Below are 19,950 nucleotides of genomic sequence, written 5' to 3' on the forward strand. Positions count from 1 at the left end.
ATGGGGTGCTAGTGGAGTCCATGGGGCACTCTCAGAGGGTGTTAATAGATGCTTTGCAAGAGTTTGAGGATCCCACAGAGAACTTTGTCAATGGGTCTTGGGAAATGCTAGCACGTTCCACAGGACACTTTCCCAACTACATCAATGGGTCTTGGGAAATGCTAGCAGAAGTCGTGGGGAATTATTGGATGTTGCCAATGAACTATTGGATGTTTAATTTGAGGGATCCCATTAATCCTTATTCATTTCCAACTATTTTGCTGAACTTATCTAGTGGGTCACATCTGAATTCCAAAAGAGGGACTCTAAGAAATCCAGGGAAGCAATTCTCTGGCTACTATTTATTGTTCTCCCATGATGAGCCCAAAAGTCATTGGAGATTCTCCTAGCTGAGTTACACCCAGTGACTACTGTTAGCTCTAAGCAGGTCCTTGGCAATGATGGAAAGCCTGCACAGCAGTGAGTTATTGAGATTCATGCTTTTAATGAAAGAGGATCACCTCACCTAGTGTGGCCTGATGAGACCTTAGAGACTTGGTAAGTTTGCTTCCAAAATGAAGGACATAATCTTCTCAAATGTAGTGAGGGAGATTGGCACCTTGTGGAGTGCACCACTTTGGATGTGTACTCTAGAGTGCCTTGACACTGGACACTTTGCCTAAGTAGCAGGAAGAAGAGGAGGAAAATGAAAAGTATGAATACTTTTCCTTCCTCAACTGGTTACTACTTCAGACCTGACAGGTTTCAACTGGCCATGACAAGTTCCTTACCATTGGATAACATATCTGAACCAGAATCACAAAAGCTATAGATATAGATGTGAGCCACTCTGGTCATCCCTTGGGTCCACAATGAGGAAGTGGGAAGAGTAGATAATAGGATTGTCAACCAAACTCAAATTTCCAGACGCATTCATACCATTCTTACTGATTATCAAGCTCAATTAAACTTCCTAATGGAATCAGATCAACCAGTCCATGACACAACCTGAATTTTAACAGACAAATTCTCAGGTATGAAAAAAGTGGCTGCATCAAAATAGCAAATACGAACCAACAGAAAGACATAAAAATGGTAAACATGTGCCCTCTCCTGGACAGTCTAGGTAAGGACCCTTCGGAAAAGATCTCTGGGTCTGGCTATTCAAAGGTAAAGAAGTCTTAAAAGAGGAAATCGAAGGGACACCCCACAAAGAACTCCTAGCCAGATGCTGGACGACAGAGGGCTCGACAGGCAACCCTGTTAGGATTCGCACAGTGATTTTTTATAAGTAATACACATGCTGTTTTCTGTGCCTCTCTCAGTGCCCCCAGAACCCATACCCTGGGATTTTAACCCAATGGGTAAATATGAGACCTTCAGCATATCAGATTTGTCTCTATTTCTTTTATTTTTATTTTTGTTTTTATTTTATTTATTTATTTATTTTTGAGACAGAGTCTCACTGTGTCACCCAGGCTGAAGTGGCGGGATCTCGGCTCACTGCAACCTCCGCCTCCTGGGTTCAAGCAATTATCCTGCCTCCACCTCCTGAGTAGCCAGGACTACAGGCGCCCGCCACCACGCCTGGCTAATTTTTGCATTTTTAGTAGAGACAGGGTTTTGCCATGTTGGCCAGGCTGGCCTCAAACTCCTGAACTCAGGTGATCCACCCGCCTCGTCCTCCCAAAATGCTGGAATTACAAGTGTGAGCCACTGCGCCCAGCCGTCTATTTTTTTATCTATACAATGAGAGAGTTGGATGGTCTTTAAAGTCTATGCTAATGTTTTCAGTTCTATCTCTTCTTTATGTACATGTATACTTATTTAAATTGAACTTAACTACAAGAAAAAAAATTCTAAGTACACACATCCTCACGTACACACACACACACAAACACACACGTTTTTTACAAAAGTTCCCTAAATTTACATGAACTTAAGACAGAGACACTACTCTGTAATCATGGTTTCTGGTCTTTGAAACAATTATACAACTTCAGCTAATTTTACTTGGTAAGTCTTGAATCCCAACAGCTCATTTTAAGTAAAATGTTTTTCTCTAAATATGAGTATTTGTATCTTGATCTATCTGCTGTAATCTTAGCAGGATGCTAAGCTAAACAGCATCTCTCATTAGTTTTTTTCAAACTCTAACTTTGATATTGTACTAAAAAAAAGTTATTCACAAAGATGTAATTTCACCTTTCACTCCCTGAATTACCGATTCTTATTCTTTCATTCCTCAATCTTATGAAATACATCTTTCTTGGCAGAACAATGACATTATCAAACTCAACACTTGCTGATAACTAGAAATATAATCTCCTTCAATAATCATATAGGAAGTTATAACATTAGTAACAGCTCATGGTCACTCTACTCTTTGTTAAGTCCAAGGATTTACTGCCCCATGAGTTTCAGGATCAAGAAACAAATAGTTAAATGGTATATGAAGGTCTTGATTTGTGAGACTAGCAACTCCTGGGCTCTGAAAGGGGGAGCAGATGGATATTTCTAGGACCTGCTTTGCTTGCACACTGCGAGTTAACAGTTCCAAGAGGTTGTGGAGTTCTGTAAAGCAAAGTGCTTTACAAAGCAAAGTGCTTTACATTCCTGCTGCCTTTGGTTCTTGGTGATTAAGCTTAATATAATAGTAAGCCATTTCTATACACTATTTTAATAGCTAGTGTTAATGGAAAGAACATCATTAACCTAACATCAAGGTATAATCTCCCTTGAAATGCTATTCAACTGTGTATATTGCCTATTCCTTAAGGTTTTGATTTACTATTATTGCTTCTTGGAACTCCTAATTTACATACATAAAACTTTTTTATGTTATATAACTTTGTGTTATTGCAGACTGAAACCACGTGCTTGAGATGCCAACACTTCCTTCCTCCTGAAGTGGCTTACAATCTGGTGTCCTAAACTGTAGTGAGTGTGGGGTATGAGGTTTGGGATTTCCAGTGTCTGGGAATCAGGTCATTCTCCTCTTCATAGAGGCTGACCCACTCCTCCTCATTGCCAATGGCTCCAACCTGTTAAAAAGTAGATTCTAAGGTTGGCTAGACAAGCCACAGGGACTGGGGCTGCATATACATTATGTGCACCTGCCTGGTATGTAGTAGGCTGGGGAGAGCCACACCACAACGCAGACACCTGGGGATAAGTTAAGTCCTGAAAACACACACGCGCGCACGTGCGCGCACACACACACACACACATCCTCTCATGAGGAAGTACAGGCTTTTGCTATTCCTACCATTGAGCCTGAGTGAGTTTTAGACAAAAGCTCATGGTCAAGAACTGGGCCCCAGAAGGGCTGGGTCTGAAAGGTAAATCCTTGGGAACAAACCTCTGTGAGAGGAAAATGTCTTGGGCCCCCAAAATTCCTAAGCTAAATGGAAAATTCAAGCTAGGAACTGCTTAGGGCAAATCTGCCTCCCATTCTATTCAAAGTCATCCCTCTGCTCACTGAGATAAATGTATATCTGATTGCTTCCTTTGGAGAGGCTAATTAGAAACTCAAAAGAATCTAACCACTTGTCTCTCACTTACCTGTGACCTAGAAGCCCACTCCCCACTTTGAGTTATCCCACTTTTGCTTCGAGTTGTCCCACCTTTCTGGACTGAACCAGTGTTCATTTTACATATGTTGATTAAGGTCTCATGTCTCTCTAAAATGTATAAAATCAAGCTGTGTTCTGACCACCTTGGGCACATGTCGTCAGGACCTCCTGAGGATGGGTCACAGGTGCACATCCTCAAGCTTGGCAAAATAAACTTTCTAAATTAACTGAGATCTGTCTCAATTTTGGGGGGTTCACACTTCTGAGGGCTCAGAGACCTTTGGTGATGGAGAGGACTTTCAACATCATCTTGTTCTTCCTCTTGTCTGACATGTGAGAACTCAAAGTGGGCCCAGAGAAAAGACTTGGCCAGGATCCCATGGTTATCAATGATAGAGCTCTGGGCACGGCTGGGTGTCCTCACTTAGGGTCCACAACCATTTCAACCACATGCTGACCAGGGACACTCTGTCTTTCCCTGCTCCTACCCTGACCCTTTCTGCTCAACACACACCAAAAAGACCACTGCTGAACCACAACATAAGGAAGGTCCTTTTACAGAAATAACTCAGCTTTTGTTCTGGGAGCCAGACCTAAAAGTCCCTTTAAGAACCACTTCAGGGAAGAAGTGACTGGAAAAGAACCAGTCTCTTCAAATAGAGAATTGCCTTTTCCAAATTTATCAGCAAAGCCCCCATGCGGTACCCTCCTGATATGGTTTGGCTGTGTCCCCACCCAAATCTCATCTTGCATTGTAGTTCCCATAATCTCCATGTGTCATGGGAGGGACCTGGTGGGAAGTAATTGAATCATGGGAGTGGGCTTTTCCTATGTCATTCTCGTGACAGTGAATAAGTCTCATGAGATCTGATGGTTTTGTAAAAGGCAATTCCCCTACACAGACTCTCTCACCTGCGGTTATGTAAGACATGTCTTCGCTCCTTCTTCACCTTCCATCATGATTGTGAGGCCTCCCCAGCCATGTGGAACAGTGAGTCCATGAAACCTTTTTTTTAAAATAAATTACCCAGTCTCAAGCATGTCTTTATTAGCACCATGGGAGCAGACTAATACAGTAAATTGGTACCAGGTGGTGGGGCACTGCTGTAAAGATACCTGAAAATGTAGAAGCAACTTTGGAACTGAGTAACAGGCAGAGGTTGGAACAGTTTAGAGAGCTCAGAAGAAGATAGGAAAATGTAGGAAGTTTGGAACTTCCTAGAGACTTCTTGAATGGCTTTGACCAAAATGCTGATAGTGACATGTACAATAAAGTCCAGGCTGAGGTGGTCTCAGATGGAGGTGAGGAACTTGTTGGGAACTGGAGCAAAGGTGACTATTGTTATGCTTTAGCAAAGAGACTGGTAGCATTTGCGCCTGCCCTAGAGATCTGTGGAACTTTGAACTTGAGAGAGATGAGTTAGGGTATCTGGTGGAAGAAATTTCTAAGTGGTAAAGGGTTCAAGAGGAAACAGAGTATAAAAGTTTGGAAAATGTGTAGGCTGACGTTGCAAGAGAAAAGAAAAACCCACTTTCTGGGGAGAAATTCAAGCTGGCTGCAGAAATTTGCATCAGTAAAAGGAGTTGAAGGTTAATCATTAAGACAATGGGGAAAATATCTTCAGGGCATATCAGAAACCTTTGCAGCACCCCTCCTATCACAGGTCCAGAGGCCTAGGAGGAAAAAAATGGTTCTGTGGGTTGGGCCCAGGGCCCCCCCTACTTTACGCAGCTTAGGGACTTGGTGCCTTGAGTCCCAGCTGCTCCAGCCATGGCTAAAAGGGGTCAATGTGCAGCTTGGACCATGGCTTCAGAAGGTCCAAGCCCCAAGTCTTGGCAGCTTCCACGTGGTGTTGAAAGCATGCAGATGCACAGAAGTCAAGAATTGAGGTTTGGAAGCCTTTGCCTAGATTTCAGAGAATGTATGGAAATGCCTGTATGTCTAGGCAAAAGTTTGCTGCAGGCATGGCACCCTTATGGAGAACTTCTGCTAGAGCAGTCCAGAAAGGAATTGTGGGTTTGAAGCACCCACACAGAATCCCCACTGGGGCACTGCTTAGTGGAGCTGTGAGAAAAAGGCCACTGTCCTCTAGCCCTCAAAATGGTAGATCCACCGGCAGCTTGCACTGTGTACCTAGAAATGCCACAGACACTCAACGCCAGCCCATGAAAGCAGCCAGGAGGGGAGCTGTACCCCACAAAGCCACAGGGGTGGAGCTGCCCAAAACTATGGAAATCCACCTCTTGCATCAGCATGACCTGGATGTGAGACATGAAGTCAAAGGAGATCATTTTGGAGATTTAAGATTTGACTGCCTCGCTGGATTTTGGACTTTCAAAGGGCCTGTAGCCCCTTCATTTTGCCAATTTCTCCCACTTGGAACAGGTGCATTTACCCAATGCCTGTACCCTCATTGTATCTAGGAAGTAACTAACTTGCTTTTGCTTTTACAGGTTCCTAGGCAGAAGGGTCTTACCTTGTCTAAGATGAGACTTCAGATTGTGGACTTTTGAGTTAATGCAGAAAAGAGTTAAGATTTTGGGAGACTGTTGGGAAGGCACGATTGGTTTTGAAATGTGAGAACATGAGATTTGGGAGGGGCCAGGGGTGGAATGATATGGTTTGCCTCTGGCCCCATCCAAATCTCATCTTAAATCATAGCTCCCATAATCTCCACATGTCATGGGAGGGACCCAGAGAGAGATAACTGAATCACAAGGGCAGGTTTCTTCCATGCCATTCTCTTGAAAGTGAAGAAGTGTCAGATGATCTGATGGTTTTATAAAGGGCAGCTCCCCTACACCGGCTCTCTTGCCTGCTGCCATGTAAGACATGCCTTTGCTCCTTCTTCACCTTCCCCCAGGAGGCTTCTGTGAAGCCTCCCTAGCCATGTGGAACTGTGAGTCCATTAAACCTCTTTTTCTTCATAAATCACCCAGTCTCGGGTATGTCTTTATTAGCAGCTTAAAAAAGACTAATACACCCCCAAACTTCCCCAGCTTGTGCCATTCGTGAGTTGTTCATCCCGCCTATTGATCTGCGTGTTGATTTTATTCCCAGCCTTGGACCAGCATATAAAACAAACCCCGCATGAGGAGGAGGCTTTTGGTTAAAAATTAGTCCTGTTTGTTACCTGTATGGATGCTCACCAGAAAGGCCCCTATGTTGACAAAGGGGACTATTACTAAGAAGCAGACAGTGTTTGTCAGCTAAACATAGAGACTGAAGTGTCTACCCCAGAGCAAGCAGATGTGCAACCAATTGCCTCCTGGATCCACAAGAAGAGAAGATGGCCCATGGGAATTCAGACACCATCCTAGACTGGGACTACAAGCATGGACTGCCACTGCTGTGAGATGTCAAAACAGCATGAAAAAACTGTCCTTGCTACCAAACCCTGGCCAAAGCTAAAATCACTACTCGGACAGAATTCCCTAAACCAACAGTCCAGAATGTTTTTGACAGGTAGACCATTTTGGGTGTCTCATCCCATGCAGAAGACTTTACTGGATCCTGACTGCAGTTGGCACTTCTCCAGGTTGGTCTAGCCCTCCCTGTGCATTCCACTGATTCAGGACACATTATCCTAGTCCTATAAGACCATATTTGTTCTCTGTTCCATTTTTCTGAGCACACTGAATCTGATAAGTGTCATATTTGTATCCCAGGCTACATATCAGTGGGCTCAATCATGAGGTATACAATGGACTCTCCATGTTCTGTATTATTCCCAAGTTACTGAGATTATTGAACATTTCAGTGGACAGTTAAGGACAGGCTTACTTGGCTAATGAAGAGAACAAGATACCCACAGACAGGACTACACATCTCAGGCAAGCATTCTCTCATCTCGATGCAGCAATTCAATGAAATGGTATTTCTCATTTGCACCTTATATTTGATCAGTCTGTCTGTCCCTTTCCTTCAATTGTGTAACCTTTTTTATAGTTATTAAAACCTCAGTCTCTATGGGGAATCCTGCAAGGGCCTTCCGTCTCCTTTGACCCCTTTCCTGAAGACTTATAAAGATGAAAGTTTGAAAGTTTAAAGCAACTATTAAACAGCAATGAATGAAAAGTTATGTGAGCCCATTTAAAATTTTGCTTTCTTTCTTTCTTTCTCTTTCTTTCTTTCTTCTTTCTTTATCTCTCTCTTCTTTCTTTCTTTCTTCCTTTCTTTATCTCTCTCTCCTTCCTTCCTTCCTTTCTTTCTTTCTTTTCCTTCCCTCCTTCCTTCCGTCCTTCCTTCCTTCCTTCCTTTCTTCCTTTCTTTCTTCCTTTCATTCTGACAGAGGCTCACTCTGTCACCCAGGCTGGAGTGCAATGGCATCATCTCAGCTCACTGCAACCTCTGCCTCCCGGGTCCAAGCGAGTCTCATGCCTCAGCCTCCCGAGTGCCTGGAATTACAGGTGTGTACCAACATACCCGGCTAATTGTTTGTGGAGACAGGGTTTCGCCATGTTGGCCAGGCTGGTCTTGAACTCCTGGCCTCAAGTGATCCACCTGCCTTTGCTTCCCAGAGTGCTGGAGTTCCTGTCCTATGCTAAGAATTCTTAAACATTGCATGTTTTTCTGCTGAAGTTATAAAACAAATATTGTTTTCTATAAAAAGCCTTTTGTCCCTCTTGCATACAAACCTTCCAGAGAAAAGGTCTGGATGAAAATAGGGGAGAGAAAAACAATTTGAGATTTTGATTACTAAATGGGAGTCAACCAACAACAACAACAGAAAAAAAGCAGCACCTGGGGAGGCACTGAGGAGGGAGAGCATATCAGTGAATTTTTATTTTCTCAGAACTGATCTTGATTTTTCAGAATTGTGTTCCCCTCATCCTGAAAAATAAAAATAAAATCTTCCTTTACTGCCCTTTCAGGCTTCAGTGATTCACACTAATTCCTAAGCCTAAAATCGTATCTGACAATGCTGACTATGAGAGGCAGCAGAATCCAGTCACAGCTCCTGTATTTTCCACACAGAACACCTACAGATACTCTCCACATTCATAAGGATGATCAGCTGATGTTATGGACGACCTTAACTTTTTGAAACTGACAGCCTCAAGCAGTCCCTCTAAATCCAAAGACTAAACTGAACTGTTTGGACTGGACTGGGAACCCTAGAGCAGGAGGCCCCACAGTGGAGATCAAAATGGGGGCCTTGTTAATCTAACCAACTGATTAATCTATGTTCTTCTTAGGGTGCCTTAGCATTGTGAACTCTTTGTCTCCAGTGGGACCATGTGTGCCCTCTAGGATTATACTCCTTGTGTGTATACCCCGACTATCATGAGAATGCCCTAGCTCTAGAAGATATTTAGGTCAACTTTAACTTACTGGCCAGAATTGTGCTGTGCCTGAATTGACACCTTGGACTGGATAAAAATGATTCATATAAAAACTTTAAAAAGAAGACTCCTGCGTCCTTAAAGTACACCCTAATGTTCTGAGACATTTTTTCCTGGCTTGGAAACTGTTGGGATTCATGGTTATATCCAATCCTCTAGGCCAGTCTAAACACATCATCCTGTTTAGAATAATTTTGATCATGATCATCATGGTTTACTGTGGCCTCAGACTAATTGCCCAGGTCTTGACACAGCTCCTCAAGTCTGACCCATTCGAGTTCACGATAGGGTAGACTATGTTTCTTACTTGGGTCCTGAGAATTCACTGGGTATAATGGAGGAGTCAAGCTCCTGGCTAACCACCTATGTGTAATATTTTAGCCCTGACCATAGGCAATGACAAACATATTGGACAGGCCACAAGGGATAAAGCTGCCCTCCCTACACCAGACTTGATGCATAATCAATGCAATTCAGTCTTTGAAGAGAGTTGCAGTCAATGACTCAGTTCCCTCTTGTAACCCATACTCTTATTTCATATCTGCATTCCTGGCCCAGGCACCTCCATTTGGAGGCCTAGTTATTAGGGGGCATTTGGCAGAGGGCTTCTGTTATGAGTGAAATTGTATCCCATAAAAAGATGTTAAGGTACTAACTCTACTAACTGTGAATTTGACCTTACCTAAAAAATAGGGTCTTTGCAGATGATCTAGTTAATATTAGGTTACTAAGTGGGCCCTAATCCAATATGAGTGGTATCTTTATAAAAAGGGGAAATATGGTACTGAGAGAGACATGCAGAGTGAGGACAATGTGAAGACACAGGGAGAATACTATCTATAAGCCAAGGAATGCCCAAGGCTACCAGGAGCTAGGACAGAGGGATAGGACAGATTCTCTCTCACAGCCTTCAGAAGGAACCAACACAGATGACACCTTGATTTTAGACTTCTAACCTTCAGAACTGCAAGACAGCAAATTTCTGTTGCTTAAGGCCTCCAGTTTGTGGCCTAAACAGTTTGTGGTACCTTGTTATGGCAGCCACAAGAAATTAATATGCCTTCCTCAGGAACCTCTGCCAAGGTTTCCTTTTGCGGGGAGATATTGAAATCACTGTTTTGCACTCTGGTTCACTATTCAGTACTTTTCCACTTTCAGACATTCCCCCTTTCCCGCTCCCCAGGCTTCACAGGAAACTGCAGGAACTTTTTGTTCACTGCTCCCTTGGCAGTGAGAAGACCCCCACGTCTGTGATTATCCACCTGCCCCTGAGTCTATGGGTGTCATTCCATGGAGGAAAATAAAATGGGGAGAGCTGACATTTTCTCCAGTTCAGACTCTTGTTTATATTATCACAGTGATTATTGGCTGAACTTTTACTTTCATTTTGACTTGACAATTCTGGAGTCTAGGAAGCTCAAGATCAAGGCATCTGTTGTGGGCCTTCTTCCTACAAACTCACATGGCAGAAGGGCAAGAGAGAGCAAACTCACTCCTGGAGGCCCTTTTTATAGTGGCATTAATCCATTCCTGAGGCTAGAGCTCTCATGACCTAAACACCTCCCATTAGGCCCCACCTGTCAACACTGCTTCACTGAGGATTAAGTTTCCAACACGTGGATTTAGGGGACACATTCTGACCACAGAACATATAAATAATTATTTTAAATATAAATTGTCTAAATATACAAATTAAAAGATGGAGATTGGCATGATAGATTAAAAAAACACTACTCACCTATATGCTATCTATAAGACTCTCACTTCATAAAAAGTATAGGAAAGTTAAAAGTAAAAGGATGAAAAGAGATATATAATAAAAACATCAATCCAAGAATCAACAAGGGAATAAATTTCAGGAACTCAACTGAGCTCAATAGAGCTGAGTTGCCAGGTGTCAGAGTAACTGATCATTCCAACATCTATCTAATTCATCTTGGTGTTGGCATCAATTGTCTTCAATTCAAATTCTGACTTTCTTGGTTTTTGGTAAAATTAGTGACTTACATTTGTATCCTGGAAATTTTGTTTATTGTGTTAGGAGACTCTTTATCCTATTCTCTCTATCTTAAAATATTCTATTTTAGCAGGCAGTTTTCCCGGTTAGTTTTATTGTGTAAGTTCTGGCCTACTTTTGTGGGCTTTCATTCCGATAACAGCTTAGTTACCCGAGCCCTCGTAATTCTATTTTACTCTGCTTTTTCTGGTGCTCCTACTTAATCTCTGCTGGTGGTCTCCTCGGTGAGACTACTTACAGGGGCCCTGGTTGTGGAGCAGGAGCTGGAGCTTCTCCGTAGGTTTCTGTTGAACTTTTCCTTTCTTAGTCTTTTGGGCAGAAATTTGGCCATTATTTTCTCGGTCAGTTTTGTCTATACTTACTGGTTCCTGAGTGCCGGACACTCCCAAACCCAATCTGGGATATATGGGAGATAAACACCAAACCCAGGAAACTCAGCATTTTGTCTTTTTTTTTTTTTTAAGTCAAGTATCCTAGCCATCCTGCCCTCTTTTTTCCAGCTCATAGAGGTTTTTTTGGTTTTGTTTCAGTCATTGTCTGTTAAATAATTGTGAGGCTATTTAATTGTATTTAGACAGTAGGTGCATAGATAAGTGAATCTATACCATCTTGTTTCAGAATTGGAAGTCTAGATTCTTTCTATTTTCTCGAATTCCATGTAAGTGGAATCATACAATATGTACTCATTTTGTCCAATATCTTTCACTCAGCATAATTCTCTTGAGATCAACCATGTTGTTTCACGTATTATGTTAATTTCTTTCTATTGATGAGTATTATTCTAATATATGGATTTAGCACATTTGTATATCTGTTCACTTTTTGGTAGATATTTAGTTTGTTTCAACTTCTGAGCTATTACAAATAAAGCTGCTACAAAAATTTGTGTACAAGTCTTTTATGGTCATAAACTTTCACTTCTTTGAATAAATACCTGGGGTTGGAATGGCTGGATCATGTGGTAGGTGTATGTCTAACTTTTCAAGAAACTACCTTTTTATCAAACTGGTTGGACAATTTTTGTTTTCCTCAGCAATGTATGAGCATTTCAATTACTCCATATCCTCAAGAAAATTTGGTATAATCAATTATTTGAGGTTTCTAATAGGTATGCAGTGGTATCACATTGTCATTTTTCCTTTTATTTAATTTGTTAATTGACAAAATAATTGCACATATTTATGCACATAGTGATATTTCGATACATATAGTGATCAGATTATGATAATTTGCAAATCTGTTATCCTAAACATTTGTCATTCCTTTGCACTGGGAACATTCAATATCCTCCTTCTAGTTATCTAAATCTACGTATTATTCTTAACTATAGTCATCCTACAGTAGTATAGAATGCTAGAATTCATCACTCATTACTCCTATCTAGCTGTAATTTTGTATCCTCTAAAAAAAATCTCCCTACCTTTCCCAGTCTCTAGTATCCTCTGTTCTACATTTTACTTCTATGAAATCAACTTTGCTTAGCTTCCACATATGACTGAGGATATGTAGTGTTTATCTTTCTGTCCCCAGCTTATGTCACTTAACACAATGTTCTCCAGTTCCATCTCACATTATCATTTTAATGTGTTTCTCAGTAACAAATTATGTTGAGCATCTTTTTGTTTCCCATTGGTATATCTTCTTTGTTATGTGTCTATTTTAATATGTAGTCAATTTTTTAATTGCAGTTGGTTTTCTTACTATTGAGTTCTGAGATAATTCTTTATATATTGTGGATACGTGTCCATTACAAGATAAATGATTTAGAAGTATTTGCCGCACTCTGTGACTTTTTTATTATTGTAACAAGGTCTTCCAAAATTCAGAAGATTTATTTTGATAAAGTACAATTTTTTAATAAAGCATGCTTTTGGTGCCATATCTAAGAAATATTTGCCAAATCCGGATCACTTTTGTTTTCTCCTACTTTTTTCTAGACTTTTATAATTTTAGTTTTAACATTTAGGTCTATGATGAGTTTTAAGTTAATTTTTGTATATGATATGAAGTATGAATTGAATTTGTTTCTTCTTTCCTTCCTTCCTCCTTTTTTTCCTTCCTTTATTCCTTTCTTTCTGTCTTTTTCTTCATATCAAGATACACAAATTTGCCATTTTCAAAGCTCTTCATTCCTTTGTGTATATTAATGTTTCCCTCTTGGAAAAAAATAAAAAACATCTGCAAGTAAGGAATTCTTTCCCCTTTTGGATATTTGAGAATGTCTTTTTTTCTGCATTCATTCAAAAAGTATTTCCACTGGATATAGCATTCTAGGTTGACAAAAATATCCTTCCATTAATTCAAATATATTGCTCTACAAAATAAAGCCCATCAGTCTTTACCAAATTCTTCCTTAAAAAGAGAGAATAATTTCTGACTAATATCATAGTATTACTATAACAAAACCAGAAAAAGACTGTACAAAGAAAAACTATAGACCAATGTCACCTATTAAATCCATAATAAAATATTAGTAAACCAAATCCAGCAATACATAAAATTATTATATACCATGACCAAGTGGGATTTATTCTAGGAATGCAACATTAGCTTGTTACAAGAAAAATCTAGGACTGTAACATTCCCTTCCACCCCCCAGACTGTGAAAAACCAAGAGACCACAAAACAACTCAGACAAGTCTAGCTCGGCAAGTAGATGAATTTATTAAGACTTACATACAGGACATTCCTGGGCAGCAGCAAGACAACTAAAGAGAGCTGCCCACCACTCATCTCTAAGCTGCTTTTAAGCTAATTTTTGGGCTCATTGCCTACTGTGTGCGTGTGATGGGAATGTTTCTTTTGGTATGTTCCCAGCTATGCCCCAGGATGTTTGAATTCTCAGGGACACCTCCTCCTATTCTAGGCACCATAGCTCTGGCTTACTCCCCAGCCTTTAGTGTTCAAGCAGCAGACAAACACCCTTAAGTAACCTGGTAGAGAACCCATCACACTACATAGCTTAACATCTGAGAATCAGTGAATGAAATATGTCATATCAATAGAATAAAAATGGAAAAAGGAATGATCATTTCAGTAGACACAGAACAAAGTTCTCTAAAATCCAAAACCTGTTCATAATAAAAACATTCAACACACTAGGAACAGAATGGAACTTCCTCAACATAATAAAGGTCATCTATTAAAAACCCACAGCTAGTATCATATTCCATAGTGAAAGACTGGCAGCTTTCTCCCTAAGATCAGGATATTTGCTCTTGCTATATCTAGTCAACATTGTATTGGAAGTTCCAGCCATTATAATCACACACAAAATAAACAAAAGGAATCCGGATTATAAAAGAAGAAGTAAAACCTCCTCTATTAGTAATTAACATGATTTTGCACATAAAGAGTCCTTTAAAACCTCACTAAAAATTGTTAGAATTAATAAACCAGTTGAGTAAGTTTACAGGATACAACATCTATATACAAAAATCATTTCTGGCCGGGCGCGGTGGCTCAAGCCTGTAATCCCAGCACTTTGGGAGGCCGAGACGGGCGGATCACGAGGTCAGGAGATCGAGACCATCCTGGCTAACACGGTGAAACCCCGTCTCTACTAAAAAATACAAAAAACTAGCAGGGCGATTTGGCGGGCACCTGTAGTCCCAGCTACTGGGGAGGCTGAGGCAGGAGAATGGCCTAAACCCAGGAGGCGGAGCTTGCAGTGAGCTGAGATCCGGCCACTGCACTCCAGCCTGGGCGTGAGACTGTGTCTCAAAAAAAAAAAAAAAATCATTTCTATTTCTATATACTAGCAATCAGCAATTCTAAAATGAAATTCTGAAAACAATTCAATTTATAATCACATAAAGGGAATAAAACAGGAAGGAGTCTACCAAATGAAGGGCAAAACTTGAACTCTGAAAACTATAAAACATAAATGAATTAATTGTAGAAGATCAAAATAAGTGGAAAGACAACCCACATTCATAAATTGGAAGAATTAACATCGTTAAGAGGGAAATGCTCCCCCAAATTAATCTACAGCTCAATATAATTCCTAACAAAATCCCAGCTGTCATTTTTGTAGAAATTAACAAGCTGATTCTAAGGTTTATATGCAAATTTAAGTGACACAGTGTAGCAAAAGGGATCTTGAAAAAGAAGTACAAAATGGAGAACTCACATCTACTAGAAAGCTTCAGAAATCAAAACAATATGGTAGTGATATAAAGAAAAACATAGATCAATGGAAAAAAATGAGAGTCGACAAAGCAGCCCATTTATTATAGTCAGTTGATTTTTTTTACAAGAGTGCCAAACTACTCAATGAAGAAAAAAAAATAACCTTTAAACAAATGGTGCTAGGACAACTGAATAACCATATACAAAAGAGGGAATTTGGATGTTTTCCTCACACTATATATAAAAATTCACACAAAATGGATCAAATATCTTAAATAAAATATAAAACTCTTGAAAGAAAATATAGAAGTAAATCTTTATGATCTTGGATTTGGCAAAGGATTCTTTGGTATGACACTAAAAGTATGAAAAACGACAACAAAAATATTCAGTACCAACAATCTTTGTATCCTTGAGTGAATCCTGATTTGTGCTTTTAGGTTCTTCTTTTAATATAATGCCAGATTAGATTGTTAATATTCATATAGAATTGTTGTATTCTCACTTGTAGGTATGGTTTCCCAGAACTCTTTCTTATTATGCTCTTGTCAATGGATTTTATCATCATATTTTCTTTAAACAAAAATAAAATTATTTTTTCATAGTTTGCACACTTTTCATTGGCAGTAGAAATACCTGATCTTCAATGGTCTGACAGGAAACATCTTTGGAAGACAGGGCATTTGAGATGGTAACTCATTGATAACCTGTTACTTCCGTTCTTCTTAGTCGTTAAGTGTTCTTTTTTGTTTGTTTGTTTGTTTTTGTAGGAAACGGGAAGGGTTTTACTTCTGTAATTTCTGCTTTGTAATTCTCAGATTTCATCAATATTTTCTAATATAGATATTTAAAATAGTCATAGATATTTGAAAGAAATATTGTTTTGGTAAAAAAAAAATTTCCTATAATATTTTTTCTTCCTAAGGTGGTTACTTAGAGGCACAGTGAAACAATTTTTTAAGCCAATGGCAGTAACACATTCTCAGTTTGGGTATTTTTCTAGGAATAACTACTGTGAAGAAAACAATTTTAAATTTGATAAATATTTAAGGATGTTTTATACATTCATAACTATCCTCAATTTCGTTTATGTCTTTGGAGACTACTCTTCTGTCATTTTTCCTCCCTCTGATTCACTGAGGGTTTTTTGTTTTTGTTTTTGGTTCTGTTTTTGAGACAGGGTCTCACTCTGTTGCCCAGGCTGGAATGCAGTGGTACAAACACAGCTCACTGCAATCGCCATATGCCAGGCTCAAGTGATAATCCCACCTCAGACTCCTGAGTAACTGGGACTACAGGCATGCACCACCATGCCCGGCTAGTTTTTTGTATTTTTTGGTAGAGACAGGGTTTCGCCATGTTTCCCAGGATGGTCCTGAACTCCTGAGCTCGAGCAGTTTGCCTGCCTTCGCCTCCCAAAATGTTAGGATTATAGGCATGAGCCACCACACCCAGGCTGATTAACTGAGGTTTTGATCAGAACTGAAGGCAGTGACTTGTCAGCCAGGTCCCTTGTTTTCCAGAAACACTCTCCTCCCCCAAGTCAGAGAATTTCTACTCAAGTCAAGAAAAGGCTTTTATATCCATAGGCCAATCTCTTCTAACAAAATCTAATACAGGGTGGGAAATGTAGTGCTCTGAAGCGGGTGGAAAATCTTAGGGCTTGATTCAGAAGACAAAACTACATCATTTCTCCTGGCCCCCAGTGTAAAGCAAAGAGACCAAAGTAAAGAATGTTTGTATTCTTTTTGTCCACGTGGTAATAATAACAACAATAATCATAGTAATACAGCTCCTTTCTATTCTCCCCCACAGCTATCCCTGCCTCCACTAATTGTCTGCTTACCAGTTGTTTGTCCCCTTAAAATTCAGGTCCAGTCTTCATGAAAATAAATTAGAGATCCAAAACCTAGCTGCATGGAAACTTGTGATGCTGAAGCATGTACAATACACATTTTCCCTCACATGAATGTGCTTATTATATCTTACTTGATTTCTTACCTCTAACAAGGGTACTCTGTCCATGCATCATCGTAGGTCAGTGCATCCTGAAAGCAAGAGAGTGTTATAGCACAAAGACCTGCAAAAGCTATATGCACCACCCAAGATGTGGCTCTCCCACTTTTGAATCTACTTAAGACACTTCACACACTTTATTTGGCCATTGGCATTCTTACTTTATCTCTTCTATGACATTGTAAGTCTCTGGAGGGCAAGGATTGTCTCTTATTCATCTCCTACATTCTCTGCACACATACTTAGATGTAATTGGCTCTTGACAAATGCCTGCTGAATTTAAAAAAAAACAAAAAACAAAAAGAACTTTATGTTTTCCTAAGTGTCTGTTCTAGCTACCTACTACAGCCCAGTCCTGAAAGCATTTTCATTTTTACCTAAAGCAGTGGTTCTTAAGCTTGAATGTGCATCAAAATCACCTGAAAAGCATGTTGAAACAGTTTGCTGGGCCCCTCCACCGGTTTCTGATTCATTAGTTCTAGGATAGAGCCTGAGAATTTGTACTTCTAACAAGTTCCCAGGTGATGCTAATGGTGCTGTTCCATGGACCAATACTTGGAGAACAAGTAAGCTAAAGTAAAGGTATTGCCGACTGGATTACTCCATCTGTTCCTCTCAAGATATCAACAATACAATTTTCAGGAAGGAAACATTCAAAGTGAGAGAGACATAGAAGATAGATGTTGTAAAAATAGATTAAGTCACAAATCATAAAAGAAAGAAGTAATAATATATACACCATAATTTTGCAAAATTATGACAAGAGAACATCCCTTGCTCTCACTGAATCTGAATCTCTGGGGATGAGGCCCAGGCATACACACTAATTAGCAAGGGTGATCCTAATGTTCATGGCTAAGGGACCACACTTTGAAAAGTTCTCCTGGATATATTCACAAATAATCATCACAAATCTAAGCTACATTCTGTACATTGTTCTAAGTTACCTTGTTTATGTATTGGGCAGTAACTTCTCATGTGTGACCTGAAAAATGTCTCCTTTCCTCTATGAGCCCTGGTTTCTTCACTTAGCAAATGCATTTCTATCACGCAGCATGCACTAGATCTACTCCAGGCTCTGTCAATGTTACCTCTTTTTCCTTTCTCTATAAATGTAACTGCCCATAACAACGTAAGGCTGCAACCAAGGCTTACTGTTGTCAGTTTTGCAATTAATAAATGAATTCAGGGTGATAAATCTCAATCTCTTTTTATATTGGGCTTATAGGAAAAAAAAATCCTCCCTTGGTTGGAAAGGCAAGTGAACCTTGTAGTTAAAAGAGTAGCCCGACATTATTTTAAAAATACAGGGAAAAACTACAGTAGGTAAGCAAATGTTTTTCCCATCTAATTTGTGTGAATATTCACTTAGTAACCACATTTATTTCACCTCTCATCATGTACCTTTCATCTGCTCCCTCTCAGTTTACCACTTATACTACCCAGGGTAGAATCACTGCCTTAACGAAAAGGATAGATACCAGGTATAATTGAACACTGGGAGTTATCGTCCAATCCCAGCTTACCTGACAATATTCATGCTTTCCTTTAGGCCCTTTGAAATGGGCCTAATCTTGAGTTGGATTAGTATACAAATACAGAGGCTGCTGGATCTCTCATGGATATACAGCACTTTTATCGAATTTGCAAGTAGCAACACTGAAAGGAGAGCAAATGTGTTGGAATCAAAGAATCAGAATCCAAAGAATCAGAATCCAAAGAAATTTCTTTGGAATCAGAATCCAAAGAAATCTGATAATGGCAAACGGGCACACCTAACATGCAACCAGCATGGTTCCCCATCCATGTGACTTGGGTCCAAAGGATCTGAGAAGTGTCTTCTGGAGAAGACTTCGAGGTATGAGGGCAGGCACACAACAACTGACTTTAAATACTGGAGGGTAGATTAACTACCATGTGAAGGTGTCCAAAAAACTGTCTGAGGACTGTTGGATAGGAGCTAAAGGGAGGTAATTTGAGACACAGTGTAAATAACATGTCATACATGTCATTGCAAGGGGCTGAGTGACTGTTGGACAACTGTTCCAGATAGGAGGTAAATTACTGGTGACCAACATGGTTACTTCCAAGGTTCAAATCCTCTGGCTACACTAAGTCCTGTGATTGTGTCACCTCATCGGCACTTGATCAAAGTTGACCCACCTACTGTTTTGCTTGTGGAACCTTAAGCTATAGTGAAAAAATGGCTTCCACTTCCTGTAACCTCAGTGACTGCTTAAGAATGTGAGCTCTTAGAAAAGGGAGATAAGAATAATACTTGAGGTTGCAAATAGGTGCTAAAAGCATAAAGTACTTATTTTTTTTTTTAGAAAAAGCTCACAGTGTGGATTAATAGAGCCACAGTCTGGATGGTTATACAGTACAAACAAATGATAACACTTCTAATTGGTGGGATTATATGTAATTGGCTTGAATAAATTTAAAGTGATCAAAGTATTAAGGGCATGGATTGAGACATGTGCATTTACATGTATTCCTCATTGTATTAGTCAGTTCAAGCTACCATAACAAAAATATCATAGACTGTGTACCTTAAACAGAAATTTAATTTCTCACAGTTCTGGATGCTAGAAGTCCCAGATCAAGGTCTTGCAGTGCTCTATTCCCGGCTTGCAGACAGCCACCTTCTCACTATGTCCTTACACGGCAGTGATCTCTCTCTCTTGATCACTCCCTTTCTCTCTCCCTCTTTCTCTCACTCTTCCTCTTCTTCTTAAGGCCACAGTCCTGTTGGATTAGAACCTGACCCTTATGACCTTATTTAATCTGAATTACTTCCTAAATAACCTACCTCTAGATATAATCACTCTGGGGGTTAGGGCTTCAGCATACAAATTTGGGGGGACACAATTCAGTCCATAGCAC

The sequence above is a fragment of the Trachypithecus francoisi genome, unplaced genomic scaffold (assembly GCF_009764315.1).
Source record: "Trachypithecus francoisi isolate TF-2019V2 unplaced genomic scaffold, Tfra_2.0 Lachesis_group6, whole genome shotgun sequence".
Classification (NCBI taxonomy): Eukaryota; Metazoa; Chordata; class Mammalia; order Primates; family Cercopithecidae; genus Trachypithecus; species Trachypithecus francoisi.